The sequence below is a fragment of the Tauraco erythrolophus genome, chromosome 1 (genome assembly GCF_009769465.1).
Source record: "Tauraco erythrolophus isolate bTauEry1 chromosome 1, bTauEry1.pri, whole genome shotgun sequence".
NCBI classification, from domain to species: domain Eukaryota; kingdom Metazoa; phylum Chordata; class Aves; order Musophagiformes; family Musophagidae; genus Tauraco; species Tauraco erythrolophus.
Genome location: NC_141465.1, coordinates 136638477 through 136649504, shown reverse-complemented (window position 1 = coordinate 136649504; position 11028 = coordinate 136638477).

Below are 11028 nucleotides of genomic sequence, written 5' to 3'. Positions count from 1 at the left end.
CACCACGGCACAGGTCACTCCGGTGGCAGAAGAAAGACCATCCTGCTTGGGCGCAAGGCATGAGGAGCAGCAGAGGGAGAAGAGCCAGGGCTCTGCCCCAGCCCTGCCTTGGGGAGCTTTGGAGGGCAGTTGCCTTGTGGGTTGCTCATGACTTTGATTCATGATGCTAGAGATGCTCCTGCGGGAAATATCTGGTTGCCAGCTCTGCTGAGTCATGTCGCGGCTCCAAACACCTTCCCCACCTGGGTGGGAGCCCTCTGTACACCACCACCTCCTACCCCACTGGTTTTGCTATACATGGACAAGAGTGACAGCTATCAAGGGCCCAGGAGAGTAGTCAGGGCTCTCCAGCCTGCTGGCTGCCACCACGTTCTTCTCAAGACCTCATAAACGGGATCTCTTGGTGCAATTTGGGCTGAAGGACAAAGATGTTGGCCAGGGATGACAAGAGAAGGTCAAGGAAAGACTGGGAGGAGACATCACCATGGATGAGGAGAGGCAGGAAAGTTCTCCAAGAGCAGAGGGTGCGCGGCCCCAGCCCTGCCACTCACATCTTGCAGACTGAAGGCTAAAAGGTCCAAGCTCACCACACCTTTGGCTGGTGCTGGCTACTCTAAGCACAACTCCATGGCACCTTCCTGTGCTGGATGTCAGGGCAGCTTGTCCATCCCACACCCACCCAGAGCTGTGCTACGACCACCTGGTGACTGACCCAGGCCTCCAGCCACGCTTTTGAGGCAGCATTTATCCCTCTGAAAGAGCTGGAATTGCTGGGCTGACTCCTGCCCACAACCATGCAAGTCCAACACCTCTCTCCGCTTGCGCATCACCCTTTTCTCCCAAGTTACCCCTTGGGAAGGAGCTTTCCAATAGCACCCACAAAACCACCCTGTTGACCTTACGAACCCTCCTCTTCCTCGCAACGCAGACAAGGACAGAGTGTCCAAGGCCACAGCATCACTGGCAGGTCCTTCCTTGTGCCACCTTGCAAGGTGAGACAACACCTGGGTTGGCTTCATGGGCTGCTCCGCTGGGACACGTTTTGCATCACCTTCATTCAAACCACTTATCCCTCAGGTGAAACTCAGGGGCAGGTCTGTCCTTGCTGGGCTTTGGTTTGTGCATCTTCTAAAATGCATTTCAAGCCGGCAGATGACTGTGGCTCTTAAAAGAAGATGGGATTAATTTTTCTCCACGGGTTTTTGCTGGGGTTTCGGTCAGCAGCGCCAAGCCAAAGCCCTTGATGTTTTACAGCTCTCACTAATGCACCGGTGCTTCCCAAAGCAAACTATTTATGACCGTGCCACAGGAGGGGAGGTGGAAGGTCCCCACGGCGAGTTATTTATAATCCTGCTGATCGCTGGCCACGGCTCTTCCCCCCGAGCATCCCTTCTCCAGGCAGGAGCTTTTAAACGTTGCAATTAGCTCCATTGTCACTCCTCGCTCAGAAAACATCTCCAAACCTCCCTTAGGAAGAATTCTCCACAAACCTCATCTGCTGAGCCCCAGGTTCACGGCAGGTGAGCTCCTGGATGATATTCCTCCTGAATCCAAGGCAGCCCCAAACACCATGAAAATCCCGTTGCCCATGAGAGGTGAGGAACAAAGTCTGAGCTATCATTTAGGGTCTCTGGGGACTACAGGACACTTGGATCTTCTGCTCTCCTTTGCAGAGGTCTTACATTAGGTTCTCCTTGTCTCTGAGGAGACCACATTTGCCCGGTCCCCATCCAGAGCCGGTCACCAATGAGGGTCACCCCGAGTCACCTTCTGCAAGAGCAAGGCCATGGCAGCTGAGCACATTTTACGCTGTCTTTTTTTCCCTTTAGACTCAGGAGACCAATTATGCTGCCTGAATAATGCAAAACCAGGTCCTACCACAGCGTTTCAGCAGCTGGAGCACAGAAATATGCTGAGGAGGCAGGGTGCAGAGACCTCCCCAGCTCATCGCATCCCAGTTTGGGACCAGACGCCAGCTTTCTGGTTTGGAGGAGCTCCTGGAGCCTTTTCCAACAGACCCCCCCCAGTAATCACTGGACCTGCTCTCCTCCTGGAGACGATCCAGGTGGGACCCAGAAACCGTGTCCATTCTGTGGGATGCAGCATGGGGAGAATGGGACAATGTTTTTGCAGTTCTGTAACACTCCAGGGACGCCAAATTTGAATGGTGACCAACAAGCACCCCAAGGGAAGTCCAGCTGGGGCTACACAACACCTACATCCTCAGCTTATGCTAAAACCCAGCTCCATGACCAGGCAGATGCAGCACAGGCAGAGACAGGGGAAATGAAGCCATGGAATCCCCCCATGTCCCCTCCAACATTTTATCCTCCATGATTATATTTTAATTTCCCATAGCAGGAAGGAAAAGGATTTGCAGCAGCCTCCAGCCCATCGGCGCTTACGGATCCGAGTGCTAATTTCCATGACCCCAGGTGGGCAGGTCCATCACCATCATCACCATCACAGCCTCATGGAGGTGCACACCAGCCTCCTCCGTGCCATCCCCCATCCTGCAAGGATGGAGAGGGAAACCCCCAGCGGCAGGTTGTTCCAAGCAGATGTCCCCGTAGCAACATCCCCCAGTGACAACCCTGTCCCCGAGGATGTCCATCCCTCTGTCCTGCCCTCACCGTGGCCACGGCAGGAGCTTTGAGTTCAGCTCTGCCATCAGACACCAAAACCAGGACTTCACAGCTCCAAGCTGAGGGTGCCCAGGAGCTGCGGAGCCGAGCTTTAATTAAATATTCTCAAGGTGCCACACGCTTTCGCGGGTGAGTGTGTAATTTGTCGTGTCCCCGTTATTAATTGTCAGCTCTGATATGAGTAATCGTGGCTCCCCCCCACCCCCCCAGACCCAAGCTCGGGAAAATTTACAGCTTTTTATTTGCTTGGTGTAGTAGCAAGAGCTCAGCTGGCTGGAGATGAAAAATATCCAGGGGAAGCATGTGCCAGAGACGCGGAGGGAGCACTCGGCGGCTCTCTAACTGCATCGCTCCCTCAGCTTCCACTCAACTCGATGATTTGGGATGCTACAAGCATCTTCACGTTGACCATCGCCTGGGTGTAAAGCTCAGCCCGGAGCGGTGTGGGGCGGCGGGAAGTCAGCTTTCCCCCAGCCGAGAACTCCACCACCGTCCTGCTCGCCCTCTCCAGGAGCTTAGTGTGGTTTCCAATCCACTCGGTAAAACTCTGGAAATAGATTTGACACCCTGAAAAAGCATGGGCTTCCTCCATTTTCATAGGTCAAGTACACAAATGGGGTCCATTTGTCAGGGTTAAGAAATCCTTCTCGACACAGAGGTGGATTAAGACTAGCTGGACCCCGACCACACCTCCAACAACCTTTCCCTTCACTCCTGCTCTCCTCCAGGCTTGCACACAACATCCCAAATGGAGCCTCCTCAACCTGTGTCCAGGTCCTGCTACAGACCCATCTCACCAGGGATGGAGGTGGGAGCCTGATCATAGAATCATGGAATAGTTTAGGTTGGAAGAGACCTTCAAGATCATCCAGTTCCAACCCCCTTGCTATGGGCAGGGACACCCTCCACTACATCAGGTTGCTCAAAGCCTCATCCAACCTGGCCTTGAACCAACCAGAGTCGAACGGGATCATTCCCAAAGATGGTCGCAAGGGGTGGCACGGACACCCACCCAAGGTGCGGAGAGAAAAGGAGATTAAATGGATTTATGGATGTGACATGGGATCATTTGGGGAGGGGACTCTTGTGCTACTGAGGTTACAGGATAATCACGGGCTGGGGCTGACCAGAGGTGTTCAGACTGTGTTTGCACATCAGGAGGTCCTGTGCTGTTTCAAAAGGGTCCTCACAACCCCAAACGAAACAAACCCTCCTGCTACCAGCTGCAAATGATTCATTTCAGGATCCACCATCTTCCTAGTGAAGACATCTTGGTTGGGGCTTGGAAAACAGGGCAGCTGGCTCTGAGACCTTCCCCTCCCACAGTCTTGCTCTGCCAAAACTGGACAATAATACATGAACCAGCTGCAAACAGCTCGGAAATGGCTCTGCTTCAGGAGAGAGGAAAGGGACGAGGTCTTCTTCATCTACCTGGTTTTGATGGGAATCTTGTGGTGAGCCACGGAGATGCGATCTGGGAGCTGTGCCAGCCCGGCTCTGTGCTTCCAGAGTCAGGTACCAGCAAACCCAGTGAGTTGTGGTCTGGTTGGGCTCTTTTCTCTGGTTTTGCTCTTGTCCATGGCTCTGGCAGTGGGCAGGCTGGCCAGCTAGTGGGTCCCACAGCCCCATGGCAGCCCTGCAGCAAGTCTGGGCTTTGGAGGTAATTTGTGGGGTGGCACGGCAGCATCAGCTGGGAATGGGGCAACCGTAAGGTTTTCCCCCTTGCAAAGGGGTGATGCTCAGGGTGCTGGGGACTGCTGATCTGAACATGCAGATGTGATGCACCTCAAGGATCTGGGAGATTCTCCACCTGCTAAAAAGAGCTGCAGAGAGCCAGAGGGTTTGGGGACCAAGGAGTTACGTGTCCTGGAGTAAATTGTTTCTGCTGCCACATGTTTGGGGTAGGCTTTACATCTCCCCAGCAACCTGGTCAGGACCCATGGCAGGGGGGTTGGAACTAGATGATCTTGAAGGTCTCTTCCAACCCAAACCATTCTGTGATTCTATGACCCCATCACGATGGGGACAAGTTGTCCCCACAACGACGGGGATAGGGCCACCCTGAGTCACAGGGCAGTGACTTTTGTGAACCACATCCAGCTGGCGCAGCTCCCCACTTCTCCTACATCTGAGGGGGATAAAACCTCCCAAATCAGGGGGCTCCCAAGCTTTTTGGGGATGGGGAGTGCCATGGAGAGGACTCTCACACCTTGGGAGGGCCAGCCCACACAGGCAGAGGAGCACCGCAGGCAAAAACGCTGACACGAGCAAATCCAGCACCACCATCGAGAGGAAGACTGTGCCCTCCGGACTATTTTTGGCTTATTTTTCTTAACGATGGAGCCACTGATCTATGATATTGTCGCTGCTGTGACTCTGCAGTTGGCATCACATCAAGCCAGAGTTGGAGAGAGGGTTGCGCGTGGGTCTCTGGAGACCGGTAATGGGAGAGAGCCCTTCACCTCCTGTTTACACTTTAATGCCCGTCCAAGTTATTCATTATTTATTGCTGATGTATTTATAGAGCATTACTAGCACGCACGGTGCTTTGCAGATGTTTGGGGGAAAAGGTCCTCTCTCCTTCAGGTATGGTGGTACAAATAGAGGGGTTGAACACAACCAGGGCTCTGCTGACCCCGTTGCCTTTGTACCCGAGACCAGACGAGCCAGAGGAGCCATCTCTCCCTCCTTGGGTCTTGCAGCTTTTCCATGGGTGATTTTTTTTCCTGCTGGGCTGGTTCCTAGCAGTCTCTCCGTGCATCTGTTAGGTGCTGGATACACAGCGAAGCCAAGCCCAGCTGCGGGCACCCAAAGCTCCCGCTCCCTGACACCCATCAATCTGCACCCTTGTTCTCAACCTGGAGGCTGCAACACAGTGAAGTGAGTTGGCCATCACAATCCAGGGTTTCATTTATTTGGGGTGAAAAAACATCCCAGTGACTCCAGGTCCCATGCCCAGGGGGTCTCGATTCACCACCTTCGCTTGCCCCCTGCCTCTCCCCTCCGTGGCATCTCTGCAACCCGACTCGCACCACGATTTCATAGATTTCATAGATTTCTAGGTTGGAAAAGACCTTAGAGATCATCGAGTCCAACCGTCCCTAATCCCCATTAAACCATATCCCTAAGTAGATCATCCACCCTATTCTTAAACACATCCAGGGATGGGGACTCAACCACCTCCCTGGGCAGCCTATTCCAGTGGCTGACAACCCTTTCAGAGAAGAAATACTTCCTAACATCCAACCTGAATCTCCCCTGACTAAGCTTATGCCCATTTCCTCTTGTTCTATCACCCATCACTAATGTAAAGAGCCCTTCCCCCACCTCCCCACCATCCCTTCTCAAGTATTTGTAGGCTGTAATCAGGTCTCCCCTCAGCCTCCTCTTCTCCAGGCTAAACAGCCCCAACTCCCTCAGCCGCTCCCCATAAGTTTTATTTTCCAGCCCCTTGACCAGTTTAGTCGCCCTTCTCTGGACCCGCTCCAGGAGCTCAATATCTCTCTCAAAGCGAGGGGCCCAAAACTGGGCACAATATTCCAGGTGCGGCCTCACCAGTGCCGAGTACAGGGGCAGGATCACTTCCCTGCTCCTGCTGGTCACACTATTCTTGACACACGCCAGTATCCCATTGGCCTTTTTGGCCACCTGGGCACACTGCTGGCTCATATCAAGCCGGTAGTCAACCAAGACCCCCAGGTCCTTCTCCGCCAGGCAGCTCTCCAGCCACTCCTCCCCGAGCCTATAGCGATGCTTGGGGTTTTTATACCCCAAGTGAAGGACTCTGCCCTTGGCCTTATTAAAGCTCATGCCATTGGCCTCAGCCCAACGATCCAGTCTGTTCAAATCCCTCTGAAGGGCCTCCCTACCCTCGAGCAGATCGACACAGCCTCCCAGCTTGGTGTCGTCCGCAAACTTACTGAGGGTACATTCAATCCCCTCATCCAGGTCATTGTTAAAGATGTTAAACAGAACTGGACCCAGCACTGAGCCCTGGGGAACCCCACTGGTGACCGGCCTCCAGCCGGATTTAGCCCCATTTACCACCACTCTTTGGGCCCGGCCATCCAGCCAGTTTTTAACCCAAAGGAGGGTGTGCCTATCCAGGCCAGCAGTTACCAGTTTCTCCACCAGAACACTATGAGAAACTGTATCAAAGGCTTTACTGATGACCACAACCAGCCCCAGCAGATGTGCTTGCCCGCAGCTGCATTTGCAAGCCCATCATGTTTAAACTCAAACCCTTTGATACCATCTTAAAATATGCACCGATTCGCTCAGCGGGTCCAATTCCACCCAGCTCCCTGGCTGTCAATGAATCCATTAGCGGAAGCGCGGTGGGCTCGGACCCTGCGGCACGGATGGGGGCTGCGCTCCTAAAATGACCCTCACCATCCTTTAACCGAGTGGTACAGGGGACCTGGGTGCTACTGACTAGGATCTATGGACACGGGAGCTGTGGAGTAAGAAAAAGGGGATGGTGTGAATCACCCGGCCAGTGATGGGTCTCCGCTGGTGACTGCGGATCCCCGGAACGAGCTCGTGGCTGCAGCAATAACCACACCAGCCGTAGCCCGCAGGGACGTGCTGTCCTCACCTTGTTTTGTCTGCCCGTCCCAGCCTGCCTTGTTTTTCCCATTTCTTATCTGCTCGTGCTGAGCAAATGGGACAGGGGAAAGTGGTTCCTGCCAAGTCATGGACAAACAGCTCGGCCACAGGACCAGGGAGTCCCAGCCTGACCTCCATCCCCAGTGCCCATCACGCTTTTGCACCATCCCTGGAGCAAAACACAAAAATCTTCCTCCCACTGAATCGTTTTCCTGTTCTCCTGTGTGCTGGGGTCTGCCCCACGTTGGGCTAAAAGCAGATTTTTACAAAAAACTATTTGTAATCTCAAGAGGGTGCAAGAAAGGGAGGGAGAGAAATCGCCTGGGACGAAGCAAAACCTGAACCAGGACCTCTCACTTCGGTGCCAAACCCCTTGCAAATACAGGTGGGAGGATTTTTCTAAGCAGAAGAAGTGTTGATTCCAATGGCTTCACGTGGAAAACGTCAAAAGAAAATATTCCTCCTTTTCCAGCATTTTTCCAAGGATCCTCTCACAGCGGAATGAGTAATTTCGGTGTCACAGGCATGAATTTCAAAGAGATGCTGCGCTCGGCTGCCGCCAGTGTTTGCTGAGCAAAGGTTAACAGCCGCGTTCAAACGCTGCAATTTAGGGATTATCGGATTTCTTAGCAGTGGAAGGGCTGCTCTTACACTGGCTGGAGAGCATCAATCTGCCCCAAAACACATGGCCAGGGCAGAAAACCACCAGTTGAAAGGGACCACAAGGAACATCCAGGAAAAAAAAAAATACAATCCAAAAGAGAGGCAGAAGAGGTGGAAATGCCCCATCCAAGAGGGCAGAGGAGGCAGAAAGTCCCCACGTAAAGTGAATTCCACTCTGCTCCTTCCCTCTCCGTCCCGACACACCTCACGATCATATCATAGAATCATAGAATCATAGAATGGTTAGGGCTGGAAGGGACCTTCAAAGGTCATCTAGTCCAACCCCCCTGCAAGGAACAGGGATGTCTCCAACTAGATCAGGTTGCTCAGGGCCTCGTCCAACCTGGCCTTGAACGTCTCCAGGGATGGAGCATCCACCACCTCTCTGGGCAACCTGTTCCAGTGTTCTACAACTCTCATGGTAAAAAATTTTTTCCTAATATCCAACCTGAATCTACCTCCCTCTATTTTAAAATCATTACCCCTTGTCCTATCACAACTGGCCCTCCTGAACAGCCTCTTCCCATCTTTCTTGTAGGCCCCCTTGAGGTACTGGAAGACCGCTATAAGGTCACCCTGGAGCCTTCTCTTCTCCAGGCTGAACAGCCCCAACTCTTTCAGCCTGTCCTCATAGGAAAGGTGCTCCATCGCAACCGGCACATCAGCTCTTCCCCACCACCGATGCCCGGGGCTGTGCAGGAGCATCATCCCCCTCCAAAAGCAATTCAGCCTTTGCGCTGGCAGAGCAAGACTTGAAAATGTGCCCGGGAGAAGCGCAGAGGCCAGAAAATGATTTACAAAAAAAAAAAAAATAATAATTATCCATGATGTCTTCAGATCTTCCCTTCTATCCACACCTGTGCAATGGGGGGGATAAAGGGTCGCGGATTTAGCGCTGTTAACCGGCGATTTAAGGCTGGTGAGCACCAAAAGTGTTTCTGCTCTGCAACCACCAGCACTTTCCCAGCGTGGGGGCACAGGCAGGGAAACGCTGGGACCGTGCGATGCCTTACACCCAACATGGCAGCTTTCACGCTGCCCGCAAACCGCACGGAAAACATGAGCGAAATCACATGGACAACTACAGAGCCCAAAACTCCTGCTGATATAAGAAGGAGGAGGAGGAGGAGGAGGAGAGCCTTCAGTCTCGTTTCGCAGCAGCAGGAAACGAGGAGGGATGGAGGGAAAAGGGCTTTGAGCAACCTGGTGTAGTGGAAGGTGTCCCTGCCCATGGCAGGGGGGTTGGAACTGGATGGTCTTGAAGGTCCCTTCCAACCCAAACCGTTCTATGACTCTATGAATGATGTCAGCCATGGCATTTAAAGCCTTTTCCTTCTAGCCTTCGCTAAAAAGCCAACGAAAGAAACACCAGCCGCAAAGAAACCAAGGTGGGACATGGTGAGAGAGGAGCTGGGAAGCCCAAAGGGCTTCAGCTCTGAAGCAGAGCCACCCTTGCACATACTCAGGCTGCGAAATGAAAAATAACATGGGTGATCCTCAAAGGAGAGGAAAGAGAAGCAATATCACGGAGCAGGTGGCTTTACACCGGTTACCGAAGACATGGCACAAGTAATCAATTCTCTTTGGAAGCCTCCAGAGGATAACGAGGCGATGAGTAACGATCTGTATTGATTTGTAGGAACAAATCACATCAGCCCAACCTAATCTCGTCCCACGACATGGCAATGGACTCCTGCAGATCTCCTTGCCTTTAACAGCAAGAAGCCTTTGATGATGCTTCGAATGCAGAATTATGGTCTAGAGGAGATGGTGTAGGAGGACCCAAAACCGATCTGAGTCCAACAGGGGAATTCAAAGGGGAGGGCGTGTTTGAGGGGCTCCGGGATCCAGTGTGACCATTAACAACTGGGGATGAAGAGCATCAACCTGGTGGTCAACGCCAAGATGTCAGGACTGAGAGTACAGACTGGTAAAAGGGGTGGAAAACTGATCAGTGGCCATCCAGGAAGGAGACGGGGATGTTGCTAGAGAGGAGATGAACACGTAGCACCAACAGGATGGATGGCAAGAGGAGACCATAAATCCAGAAATGACCCGTCCTTTTGGGGATGGAGGAAGACGGGGGTGTTCTTCTGCTCCATGACGTGCCTGGAGGCTCAGTTTAGGGCTTTGCACTTTAGGAAAACGATAACCCAACTGGAGAGGGGCCAGAAAACAGTGGCTGGAAAGAGAAAGAGGGCAAAAATTGTCCTCCATACCTGCATCTGAAAGGACAGAGGTCCCAGGCTGGTTTGGGACTGAAGGCTGAAATAATGAGCAGAGATGCTTCAAGGTGAAAAGGAGGAGCAGAAGGACAACATGGTGCAGGGCAGGAGCAGTCAGAGACCCCAGCACAGCCCAAACCCCACCTCCCTGATGGTTCACAGCTTTGCTGGGATGACAGTGGCATTCAGCTCCCACGCTGGGACTTCATCACTCCCCCCAAGGCCCCACCCCAACCACCCCTGGGCAAGTCCAGGAGATTTGGAGCAGGCAAGGAGGGCACCACGGTCCCACAGGGCAAGAGTCTCCACGTCCCCAAAGCCACCTTGCTGCAGTACAGCACCAGAGCACATGTCCCCTCCAAACCCTGGAGCACCTCCACCCTTCAAAGTCAAAGGCTTCAGCTGCAGACAGCCTCGTGCTCTCCTGTAACCTCTAACGTCACTCACCGACCGTGTTTTATGGCTTTTGGAGAGGGAGCGGAGGTGTCCTGCCTCGGGCTCGGGTTTTACGGCAGATGCTCCTTCTCCAAGGAGCCACGGAGAAGGACTAAAAAGTGCCGGGATTTTTGCAGCCCGGAGGGTGAGAGCTTGCCAGGACCTCCACGCAAAGTGGTGGACTTGGCCCATTGATGGCTTTATTTTCCAGAGCACTATTGATTTGTTAAATATAGCCCTTAAATGTGATAAATGGGCCCCAAAGTGCTGTTTTGGGGGAGAGGAGGGTGGCTCCGCATGACCCACTGTGCACACCTGGGTCTCCCCACTGTGCACATCTGGGTCTCGCCACTCCCCCTCCTTCGGTGCCAGAGTGGATGCTGCCCCGTGCTTAAACATTTGATGGAGCACAACTATTTGACAAATTCCCAAATCTCTTCTTCTCCTCCTGC